A 13,317-nucleotide genomic window follows, 5' to 3' on the forward strand; every position below is an offset into this window, starting at 1 on the left:
CTGCATTTATTCTTATTTTCAGTGTATACTTGTAAATTGTGTTTTTGATACTCACAGAAATGCTAGTATATTCCTTTGAGTGTATGTGATTTTGATGGTAGTCAAATCAAAGCCCCTAGGCCTGAGTAACTAAAATGAATAATCAAAGAGATGCTACATTAATTAGGATTATTCATGTATTAATCACATCGAAACTGTCTTCTCAGTTCTAAGAGTGATGTCCCTTTAGTATATATTTAGTATAGCATAGAGTTTTTAGGGAAAATAGAGATTCAGTCTGTTGAAATACACTGTAGATGTTGGAAAAAATAAGTACAATGCTGAACAGTTTCTGAGACACCTTATTCTGCTAGATGTAGCTCATGGGCTAATATAACGTTAAACACAAATAAACTGCATTCTCATTTAGTCCTAAGGTTTCTTAATATCCACAGGGTGCAGAGATATATTCAAATGTTTCATGTAATTTAATTTTTTAAATTTTTATTTCCTTAATAATGAGTGGTTACTAGGATGTTTTCAACAAACTGATACTCCTCTGTGAGAATAGTCTTTTTATATAATTTTCAGAGGAGCTGCAGTTACATGCCTTGCTCTGATAAGTATTGTGTACCAAATTGCAAGAAACCAGTTGAGGACAATACCCTATGTTGCTGGTGACTCTATAACTGTGACAAAACGCCATGACCAAACAGCGAGTTGGGGAGGAAAATGTTTATTGGGCTTTGAATTCAGAATTGCTGGATATCATTGAAGGAAATTTGGGCAGGAACTCAAACAGGGCAGGTTCCCAGAGGCAGGAACTGATGCAGAGGCCTTAGAAGGGTGCTGCTTACTGTGATACTTAAAGTTTCATAGATTCAGGCCATTGGCATCATGATAGAGAGTATGGCAATTTGAAAACAGATGTGGTGCTGGAACTGAGAATGTTACACATTGCAGGCAGCAGAAATGACAGTCATGCTGAGCAAAGCATTAGCAAAATAGACTTTAATGCCTATCTGCACAGTGACACACTTCCTCCACCAAAGCCACACCTCCTAATATTGCAACTCTCTTTGGTGGCACTTCAAACCACCACAGCAGTCTTTCATAAATTTTATATACATTCATTTTGTTATTAAATGTATGCATATATGTACATGTTTATGTATATGTATTGTCATCAACAACCTTCCTTCTTGGAAAGAACATGGCTTTGGACCCAAATTTAAGTATTGTTGACTCAGTGTGAGTTGCAGAAGCATAGAGTTATTCTTCATAGTTTACTTCCTATCTGTCTCTATCATCTATCTGTCTCTATCTCTGTGAAAATGTACATAGAGAAATATGGATATTTGTGTATTATAAGCTAATATATAATAATTACTCTGGATTCCAGAAGCCTCTGAGCATTTGCATGAGAGTCAGGATACTTGAGAGTCAGCATTTACTCAAGAGTCGGGATTGTTAGGATAAATCTGTCCTCCAAAAGCCGCCTGAGCCCCACCACCACGTGTGAGCTTTACGACAGGTGCCTGCCCGAGTTAGGCCCAAATGAATACACAGAAACTTGTATTAGGTTCAAAGCTGCTTGGCCAATGACTAGGATTCTCATCTGCTAGCTCAGTCTCAATTATAATAAATCGATATATTTTATAAGACTTATCTTATCGGACACCTTATTGGAGTCCCTCCTTGCCAGTGGATCACATATGCTGCTGGAGCAGGAGCGAAGGGGAAAAGAGGGCCATCCTATTTCTCCTTCACTTAAATATGAGTCTTCTTGCTATGTCACTTCCTGCCTGGATCATCACTTCTCTACTACATTTCCCAGAATCCTCTCTGACTCCTAGTTCCATCTAACTTGCTGTCTCATTGGCCAAATAGTACTTTATTTAACAATCAATAAGATAAACATACACAGTACATTCCCCATCACAGGATACATGAGTTTAATAATTATAGGAAGGCAACCTTGGAAATACGTTCTTGTCCAGCATTTTCCTTCAAAAGTTCAGACTGCATCTGGCTTCAGTGTTGTGATGTTCAAAAAGTGAGGCCTATAAGAATAGAAAGTGAGGATAAGATTCATGGAGTCAATTACAGAATAATTTTCTTCAAGGAAAGAGTTATGTCATGAGGAGTTGCAATAACATGTGAGGATTGGATTCTATTATCAAATTCCTTAGAAGGTATTGATGTTTTCAATGTCGTTTCATTGTTTTGTTAAATTTTTTTAAATCTACTTATTTCCAGTCTTGGTACTCCATTTTTACTTTATTCCTAATCATTCATGCATGTACTCTAAAAAATATTAATTAAATGTTATTTTATTTTTGTGAAAACTATTTTTTATATTTATATATTTTAAATGTCTCAAATGTCTTATTGTTTTCTTTTTGACATTTTTTCTTTTTTATTATTCTCTCATATATTACATCCCACTTCTTACCCCATCTCTTTTCCCAATGTCTCCTATCACTGAAATCCATCCCCATTCCATCCCCATTCAGAGAAGAGCAGGCCTCCCAGGGACATAAACCAAACATTTAATAATTTGCTGCAATATGTCAGGCACATATCCTTCTATTAAAGCTTGACATAACAAACTAGTAAGAGATAATGGGCCTCATAAGCATGTAAAAGAGTCAGAGACAACCCCTGATCTGCTCCCAGTATTAGGAATCCCACAAGAACACCAACAAATATATCATAATGTATATTCAGAGAATCTAGGTCAGATGCTCCATGATCGCTGCAAGTCCCCCTAAGTCCTGGTCATGGTGCCCGCTTTGTTTCCTGCAATCCTCTCTCCTTCCTCTGGAGTATTCCCTGGCTTTCTGCTTAATGCTTTGCTTTGGGAATCTGTGTCTGTTTCCATCAGTTGATGGATGAAATTCTATGGTCTTATACATGTTTCTGCTAGGCTCCAGTATGAAAACATTCTGAAGGCAGGAGAAACTAACTCAAAGTTTTGAGCTGAATGGCTATCACAATACTTTTCCTTTAAGAATTATCTGGTTATAGATGATGGCAAGTCCAGGCTCCATGTTCCGCAATATGAAAAGTCTTTCCTAGAGTTATGCTGGTGGATTCTATGGAGTTTACATTGCACTAGCCCGTGGTGATATATTTATTGTTTATGATTTTTTTTTTTAAGTCAAGCTGAAGATCAGAGAAACAAAGCAGCCAAGTCAGTAGATCTTACCTCTACCCAATTGAAATGGCAACTCTGTCTCCAAGATTCTTCCCAGGCCAAAGGTCTAAGTTCTTGTCTCCTCCTGCCTTTTATTCCTCACTCCACATTGCCATATCACTCCGATCTTCACCTCCCTAGTGCTGAGTTTAAAGGCGCATGATCCCAGTTACTGAGATCATCTTTGTATGAGCTATTTCTTTCAGCTGGATCAGTTTTCATGTAGTCAGTGTGAACCATGAAATGTCTCTCAAAGCCAGTCATTTCACCCCATCTGAGAATTCTATTCTTTTACCCAGGCAGATCCTTGTGTCCCCTTTTAATTCCACCTTGTTACATACCCTACTAGGGTTTGATTATTTTAAACTTTACAGGTAATATCCACTTGTAAATAAATATTCCATGATTTTATTTCTGAGTTAGATTACCACACTCAGGATGATTTTTCATGTTCCTTTTTTTTTTTTTTTTTTTTTTTTTTTTGCCTGCAAGTTTCATGTTTCATGATGACTTTCTTTTCAATGGCTGACTAATATTACGTTGTGTACTATTCCATTTTATTAATTCTTTTTTTGAGGGCATTTAGGTTGTTTCTAGGATCTGGCTATCGCAAATGAAGCTTTTATAAACATAGTTGAGCAAGTGTCCTTGTGATAGAATGCCAGACTCTTTGGGCATATGCCCAAGACAGGTATAGCTAGGTTTTAAGGAAAATCAGTTTTTTGAGAAACTGCAATATTGACTTACAAAGTGGCTGTAATAGATCACATTCCCACAAGCAGTGGAAGAGTGTTTCCCCTTGCTCCACATCCTTGTCACTATGAACTGTCACTCGATTTTCATCTTAGCCATTTTAACAGGTATAACATTGAATATCAAAATTGTTTTGATTTGAATTTCCATTTTAGCTAAGGATGCTGAACATATCTTTAAGTGTTTCCCAGCCATTTTGGTTTTCTCTGTTGAGAATTCTCTCTATAGATCTGTACCTCATTTTTCAGAACATTGCTTCCTTGATTTCTTTCTCAGCCTCTTTGCCATTTGTATAGAGATGGCTACTGAGTTTTTTTAAATTAATCTTATATCCAGCCATTTTGGTGAAGATGTTTATGAGCTGTAGGAATTCTCTGGAACAATATTTTTGAATCCCTTATGTATACTTTCATAGCATCTGCAAAATAGTGAAAGTTTGGTTTCTTCCTTTCCAATTTTGTAAATTTCTTCCTTTCCTTTTTTGCTTTACTGCTCTTGTTAGAACTTTGAGTACTATATTGAATAGACATGGAAAGAGTGGACATCCTCCTCTTGTTCCTGATTTTAGTCAAATCACTTTGAGTTTCTCTTGACTTCATTTGATTTACAATAGAGGTTTTATGTACATTTCCCATTTGGGGGGCTGGACTTCTTGCACCAATTTGGCCTCATGTGCAGCAGGATGCATCCCTGTCCTGACTGGTTTGATCTGTACTTAAGCAGGAGAATTCTGCTAGAGTTGGGGGTGGGTAATAATGTGGGGGAGGGCAGTGTGATGGGTCTTTGGGAGTTGAATCTAGGTAATAGCACAGGTCAGCTGGGAAGAGGATACCTCCTGTTCTTCTGACTGGTATGGCCTGAACCTAAGCCAAATGAGTCTATTCTTCTGACAAGTATCAGCTGGAGATGAGAATTTAATGTTATTTTAATTCATTCATCTGCATGAGCACAGTTGACATTATCTGACAAATATATATGTGCTACAATTCTAAAAGTAAATTTACTCTATATCTAAAATAGATGTTGTAACCCATTGTTGGTCTGTAAACTTTGCAAATTTTAAAAGACTGCCCAAGTGTCAAGAAAGTAGACATTGCATAACAAAGGACAGAAAAAATATTATTAATCATGAATAGAATACACACACACACTGTATATATATATATGTATATATATATATATACATATATATATATATCCCCAAATGTGTTCAAACATGTAATATATGTTTAATATGATATAATAAGCATAAGCAGGAAGAATGTTGAACTGGTATTGACCTCTGGATGGGCCCAGATTAACCTTGCTTCCTGGGATAGTTGTGCCTCTCTAGTACACTCAAATTGAATTGAGATGACTATAATGACCAACAAAATAAGAATGAAGTAATTTTGTGCTTGTAGATAATATTGTAAAAAGCACACATTCTGGCTTGAACTCTGATTGCTGAATCAGAACAAAGCCTTTCAACATGTCATTCATAAGGATACCTAAGAAACTTATAAAGGAGAGGATAACATGAGGGAGCAGGAAGATTGAGTCAGAGGAAGAATAGAGGAGATCAAGAAAAGAGATACCATAATAGTGGGAGCCATTTAGGTTTAAATAGAAATCAGACACTAGGGAAATGTCCAGAGATCTATAAGGATGACACCAATGATCAATCTAAGCAATAGTGGAGAGGCTACCTTAAATAGACTTCCCTGATAATGAGATTGATGGCTACCTTATACACCATCTGAGAGCCTTCATCCAGTAGCTGGTAGAAGCAGAAGCAGACAACCCCAGATAAACACTGACCTGAAATTCTGGAATGCATTTACAGAGAGGGAGGAGTGATGAGCAAAGGGGTCAAGACCAGGCTGGAGAAACCCACAGAAACACTGGACTTGAGCAACTGGTCACCAAATTAAAAAATGTTTTCGAAAATAAAGAAACATAGGAATTCTTAAATTTTTATAAGGATCATATTCTTACAGAAAGATAAAGATTGTGAGAATTCTTACAAGAAAAACTGATTTTATTATAAATAAACCCACATAAAGTATACATTGTATAGCATTGCCCAGTGATACATTCAGATGCACAAATCACTTTGGATAATAACAAGTCTCTGATTCTTCCACAAAGTTCTGAGAAAATAAACACAATGTACATAGACATATGATCCTTAAAAATGTATTAATGTTTCTACTTGCTACAAATTCATACATGGGAAAATACTCAACTTCCATTAAGATAATTAGAGAGCATACAGATATGTCTGCTATACAATCCAAAAATAAGTAAGTTAGAAAGGCATATACACTATATGAAATGATAACAATTTTGTTAGTGATTATAGTAATGTCAATAATGTTACTGAATTGCTTTTTCTGGATATACTGTTCCATGGAGCATTAAAGAGATTATAGTTATTGTGTACCTCTATGGGAAGGCATTGGAGATTAAGAAACTGATTCATGTAAGTCACTGTGCAGTTAATTTACTCTTTGTAAATTAATTCTGTGAAATACTAAAGTTGGATTTGAGCATTGGAAATCTTATAAATTATTTCAGTGTGTCTCTGAGTTTTCTAGGTAAAAGTAATTGAAAAGTTTCCATGTTAGAATTAATAAAAATAAAATATTGACCTTATCTTAATATATACCTAGAAAATGCAATCATCTCATTTTTACTTTGAATCTGGGAGATTTGATAATTTTATTAATCTGATTTTAAAAGTAAAAGGCATTGCTATGTATGAATATCCATTTCTAAAGTGATCCTAAAAATTTCTTATTCCTTTTTAACTCTAGTGGGCTAAATGCTCTTGTTTGGACAACTTACTTTGTTGTCTGTAGGAGTTTGCTACCCAATGACTTTGCCTAGTAAACTTTTGTTTAAATAATCTTTTCCTCCGGTGAATTCTCTCCTGGACAAAGACAGGATTGAAGAGACAACACTTAGTAACAAAGAAACAGAATTGTAAAGCAAGTGGCAGTAAAGAAATGGATCATTCAGAAATTACAGCATGAATAGCAGAGGTCATTAAGAAGCCCCTCATTTTCTTCATCTGATTTAATGTAATTGTAAATGGATAATTTATTGTAGTTATAAATGGATAATTGTAGAAAACTGTAAACATGACCTGATCTCTAATATCAGAAAAACCGTGGCTGCTGGGAATAGCATGTCCAGGCTCCCTGGAAATTGGTTATGATTGCATGAAAAGAAAACTTAATCTGCTAAAGCATCTTCTAAATTTTGATTATCTATGAAATGTGCTAACATTCCTTGGAATAAATCATTATTGCAGTAAATTGACAGATTTTTTTCTTCCATTGTTTTTCTATTTATTATATTTAATCTCAGTTTCATAGTTAATTTTTAACAAAAATTGTTGAAACTAAATTTTCTCTGACAATTTTCTTTTATTAAATGATTCAAGGAAGTTATGATTGGTAACAAAGAAGCAGTTTGTAAACATCTAAAACTTAACACAATCTCTGCCTGTTCTGTATGAAAGCTGTGTCTAAACTACTCTTTCATGGCTCAATATCACTTAAGACAGACAGAAACTCTAAATTACTTGCTATTTTCTTTCTGTGTTTCCATGACTAAATTGTTAATAATCACAAAGAAACATTACGAAAGCTCAAACCATACATAAACCCAACACACTTATAGTAGGAGACTTCAACACCCCCCTTACACCACTAGACAGGACCACAAGACAGAAACTTAACAAAGAATAAAGGATCTGACAGAAGTTATGACACAGCTGGGTTTAACAGATATCTATAGAACATTCCATCCAAACACAAAAGGATATAAATTCTTCTCAGTGCGACCTTCTCAAAAATTAACCACATAGTTGACAGCAAAGCAAACCTCCACAGTTACAAAAGAATTGAATTAACCCCCTGGTTATCAGATCACCATGCATTAAAGCTAGAATTCAACAGCAATACAAATTGCAGAAAACATACGTACTGGTGGAAAATGAATAACACCCTATTGCACCATTCCTGGGTTGAGGAAGAAAAACAAAAAATAAATTAAAGACTTCCTAGAATTTAATGAGTATGTAGACACAACAGACCCAAACTTATGGGACTCTGAAAGTAGTGCTAAGAAGGAAGTTCATAACACTAAGTGCCCACATGAAGAAACTGGAGGAAAGTCACATTAGAGAATTGACAGAAAACTTTAAGCTTTAGAGCAAAAAGAAACAAACTCACCAAGGAGGAGTAGCCACCAGGAAATAATCAGCCTGAGAGCTGAAATCAGGAAAACAGTACAAAGAATCAATGAAACAAAGAGTTGGTTCTTTGAGAAGATCAACAAGATAGACAAACCTCTAGCCAAACTGACCAAAAGGCAGAGAGAGAGCATGCTAATTAACAAAATCAGAAATGAAAAGGGGGATATAACAACGGACACTGAGGAAATCCAGAGAAACTTCAGTTTGTACGTGAAAACCTGTACTGCACAAAATTGGAAAACTTAAAGGAAATGTACAGCTTTCTGGATAAATATCACTTACCAAAATTAAACCAAGATCAGATAAACAGCTTAAATCGACCTACAACCCCTAATGAAATAGAAGCAGTCATCAAAATCCTCCAAACGAAAAAGGACCCAGGGCCAGATTACTTCATTGCAGCATTCTACCAGAAATTCAAATAAGAGCTAATTCCAGGACTCCTCAAACTGTGCCGCACAATAGAAGCAGATGGGATATTGCCAAACTCTTTCTACGAGGCTACAATCACTTTGATACCCAAGCCACACAAAGATATGACTAAGAAAGAGAACTACAGACCGATATCCCTCATGAACATCGATGCTAAATACTCAATAAAATATTGGCGAACTGAATCCAAGAACATATCAGAAAAATCATCCACCATGATCAAGTAGGCTTCATCCCAGGGATGCAAGGATGGTTCAACATATGAAAATCCATCAATGTAATCCACTATATAAACAAACTGAAAAAGAAAAAGCACATGATCATCTCACTAGATGCTTAAAAAGCCTTTGACAAAGACCAAGATCCCTTCATGATAAAGATCTTGGAGAGAACAGGAATAACAGGAACATATCTAAATATGATAAATGAAATATACACCAAACCAATAGCCAACATCAAACTAAATGGAGAGAAACTCAAAAGCGTTTCCTCTAAAATCAGGAACAAGAGAAGGCTGTCCACTCTCTTCATATCTCTTCAATATTGTACTTGAAGTTCTAGCTAGAGCAATAAGACAAGAAAAGGGGATCAAAAGGATACAATCTGGAATGGAAGAAATCAAACTTTCACTATTTGCAGATGACATGAGAGTCTACATTAGTGACCTGAAATCTTCCAGGGAACTCCTATGGCTGATAAACAACTTCAGCAAGGTAGCAGAATACAAAATTAACTAAAAAAACCAGTAGCCCTACTATATACAGGTGGTAAATCTAATGAGAAAGAAATCAGGGAAACATCATCTTTCACAATATCCAAAAGCAACATAAAATATCTTGGGGTAACACTAACCAAAAAGGGGAAAGACCTGTACAGTAAGAATTTTGAGTATTTAAAGAAAGAAATTAATGTAGATACCAGAAAATGGAAAGATCTGCCATGCTCTTGGATAGGTAGAATCAACATAGTAAAAATGGCAATCTTGCCAAAGTAATCTAAAGATTCAACACAATCCCCATCAAAATCCCAGCACTGTTCTTCACAGACCTTGAAAGAACTATACTCAACTTTATATGGAAAAATAAAAAACTCAGGATAGCCAAAACAACTCTTTACAATAAAGGATCTTCTGGAAGCATCACCATCCCTGACTTCAAGCTCTACTATAGAGCCATAGTTCTGAAAACAGCTTGGTATTGGCACAAAAATAGACAGATAGAGCAATGGAATCAGATTGAAAAACCTGATATTAACCCAAACACCTAAAACACCTTATTTTTTGACAAAGGTGCTAAATCTATACAATGGAAAAATGATAGCATCTTCAACAAATGGTGCTGGCACAATTGGATTTGGACATGGAGATAATTGCAAATAGATCCATACCTGTCATCATGCACAAAACTTAAGTGCAAATGAATCAAAGATCTCAGCATAAATCCAGCCACACTGAATCTTCTAGAAGAGAAAGTGGGAATTACCCTTGAACAAATTGGCACAGGAGACCGCTTCCTGAACATTACGCCAGTAGCACAGGCATTGATCTGAAATTAATAAATGGGACCTCCTGAATCTGAGAGGCTTCTGAAAGGCAAAGGAAACAGTCAGTGAGAAAAAAATGACCCCCCACAGAATGGGAAAGATCTTCACCGATCCCACATCTGACAGAGGACTGATTTCAAAAATACATAAGGAGCTCAAGAAGCTAGTCACCAAAACACCAAACAATGAAATTAAAAAGTAGGGTGCATAACTAAATAGAGAATTCTCAACAGAGGAATCTGAAATGGCTGAAAGACACTTAAGAAAGTGCTCAAAATCCTTGGCCATGAGAGAAATGCAACTCAAAACAACTCTGAGATACCAACTCACATCTGTCAGAATGGCTAAAATCAAAAATACCAATGACAATCTATGCTGGAGAGGATGTGGAGAAAAAGGAACACTCCTCCATTGCTGGTGGGAGTGCAAAACTCTTAAGACCACTCTGGAAATCAGTATGGCAGTTGCCAAAAAAAATGGGAATCAGTCTACCTCAAGATCTAGCCATTCCTCTCTTGGTTATACCCAAATATTGCATGCTCATACAACAAGGAAATATGTTCAACTATGTTCATAGCAGCAATGTTTGTAATAGCCAGAACCTGGAAGCAACCTAGATGCCCCTCAACTGAAGAATGGATTGAGAAAATGTGTTACATTTATACAATGGAGTAGTACTCAGCAGAAAAAAGCAATGGAATCTTGAAATTCGCAGGCAAATGGATGGAACTAGAAGAAACCATCCTGAGTGAGGTAACCCAGTCACCAAAAGACAAACATGGTATGTACTCACTCATATATGAATTTTAGAGAGAGAGCAAAGTATTACCAGCCTATAATCCTCTTCATCAATGTAACTAGGAAACATGAATTACTCTAAGGGATAAATGGTCCCCAAGAATGGGAAGTGGCATGAACTCCTTAGCTAATTGGGAGCATGAGGGTAGGGAAGAGGGTGCTGCAACAATAAGAGCAAAAGAAGAGGAGTAGAGGAGAGGAAATGGAGGAGCAGAAATATTGAGTTGGTGGAAGAATAGAGGAGAGGAGCAGGATGAGAGATACCATATCAGAGGGAGCCACTATAGGTCTGAGAAGAGATCTGGAACTAAGGAGATCTCCAGAGACCTATAAGGATGACACAATATGACAATACAGGCAATGGTTGAGAGGAAAACCTAAAAGCCCTTCCCCTAAAATGAGATTGATGACTATTCTTTATGCCATCCTAGAGCCCTCATCCAGTGGCTGATGGAAGCAGAGACAGACATCCACAGATATACACTGAGCTGAAATCTGGAATTTAGTTAAAGAGAGGGAGGAATCAAGAGCAAAGGGGTGTGTACCAGTTTGGAGAAACTTACAGGAACATTTGGCCTGAACAAGGGAGAGCACATCGACCCCAGATGCTGTTGGGGAGGCCCGTACAAGATTGATCCAGACCCCTGAACATAGATGTCAATAAGGAGGCCTCTGCACTCCAGGGAGCTTCTGGTTAGTATTTTTCCCTCCTGCAAGAAGGGACTTTGAGAGCCCATCCCACATAAAGGGATACACTCTGGTCCTGGACACAAGGGGAAGGGCCTAGGCCCAGTACAGGAAGATTTGGAGGATACTGTAGAGCCCCTTTGAGGGCCCTACCCTGCCTGGGAAGTGGTGGGTGGATGGGGTGGTGGGTAGGCTGGGGGTGGTAGAGGAGGGATAGGGGTGAAGGGAGGGAGTGGGAGAAGGGACTTACATGTGAATCAAGCTTGTTCCCTAACTTGAACTAATAAATAAATTTTAAAAAATCAGTGAACATTCATAATACAATGCTATATTCTTCAACTTCCCTGTGCATGAAGAAATATAATGATGAATAATGAGTATAGTGGTTCAGTTATTTTTGGAATTCTAATGAAATCGTATGGATTTTATTAGATAGAGAATTGATCTCTAAAATTTGTAGAAAAAATATGAAGGAAAAAATAGTAATTATGAACTTCCTAAACATATATGCTAAGCAGTAAAAGCAATTATGAAATTAGAAGGAAAGTTTAAACCAGTAATAATAATTCATAAAGAACTCTACTGCTTTTCCATCAGCTCATCAGGTGAACCTGAATCTACTGATATAGATAATCACTATCTGTGGACCTGTGGGCACTCAGTCAGTGCCCGGCCTCTCAGGCCATGGTGATCTTGACTTCACCAGCTCTGCTGCTGCCACCCAATGTAGTTTCCTTCCCTTTTGGTTGGAGCCCAAGAAAGAGAACATCCCTCCACTTATCCCAAACTAAAACTCATAAAAATAGTCCTAATTTCTAAAAATATAAAACAACAATGAAATGAACTTTGGGCATTGATGATTTGGTTCTGGTGTTTCATATTTATTTGCCTACAATGAAATGTTATAACCCTTCATTAGTGATCTATGGTTACTTGGTTAGAAGTCATGACAGAATAGAGCCACTATACAAATCAGCTTTCTTTGTTCCACTAAGATTTAATAAACCCTATATGAATCCTGGGAAATGAGATGAAAATGAGATTCCACTTTTCAGAAAGTGATACCTACTGGGGAGTACAAACTCTCCTTCCAATACATATTACGGTACAGGTCTTAGCTTTAAAATGTATTTTAGGGTATAAAAGTGATATTTGAGAGTATTTTTAACATGCTGAACTCTATACAGTAGCTGCTGTTGATGATTCCCAGTGTTTTAGTTAGAAGAGTAGTTGACACAATTATGTAATACCCAAGCATATATCATATGTTAACAATAAATCATGACTGTAGTGGAAGTGTTCTATGACATAATCTGTTTAATTTTATGTTAGATAAAAATCAATAAGCTTATTTCTACTCTTCTTTCAATAGTTTTTTATTTTTCCTTCAATGGTTTTTATATGTCTACTTGACATATATATATATATATATATATATATATATATATATAATATATATATATAATATACTAATAATAAAAATTTCAGTAAATTATTTATTCATGATCATAGAAATATGATCATAGGTATTAGAAGATAAGCAAAAGCACCAGCAGAAATAATATTCTGAACTATTTTTGGATCGGTCACTGGGTTATCTTTAAAGGAGAGTTCAAAGGAAATCACAGACAATACCTTAGATCTAACCTTCTCAGCATTTGAAAATTGAGCTGAACTATAT

The sequence above is a fragment of the Cricetulus griseus genome (assembly GCF_003668045.3).
Source record: "Cricetulus griseus strain 17A/GY chromosome 1 unlocalized genomic scaffold, alternate assembly CriGri-PICRH-1.0 chr1_0, whole genome shotgun sequence".
Lineage (NCBI taxonomy): Eukaryota > Metazoa > Chordata > Mammalia > Rodentia > Cricetidae > Cricetulus > Cricetulus griseus.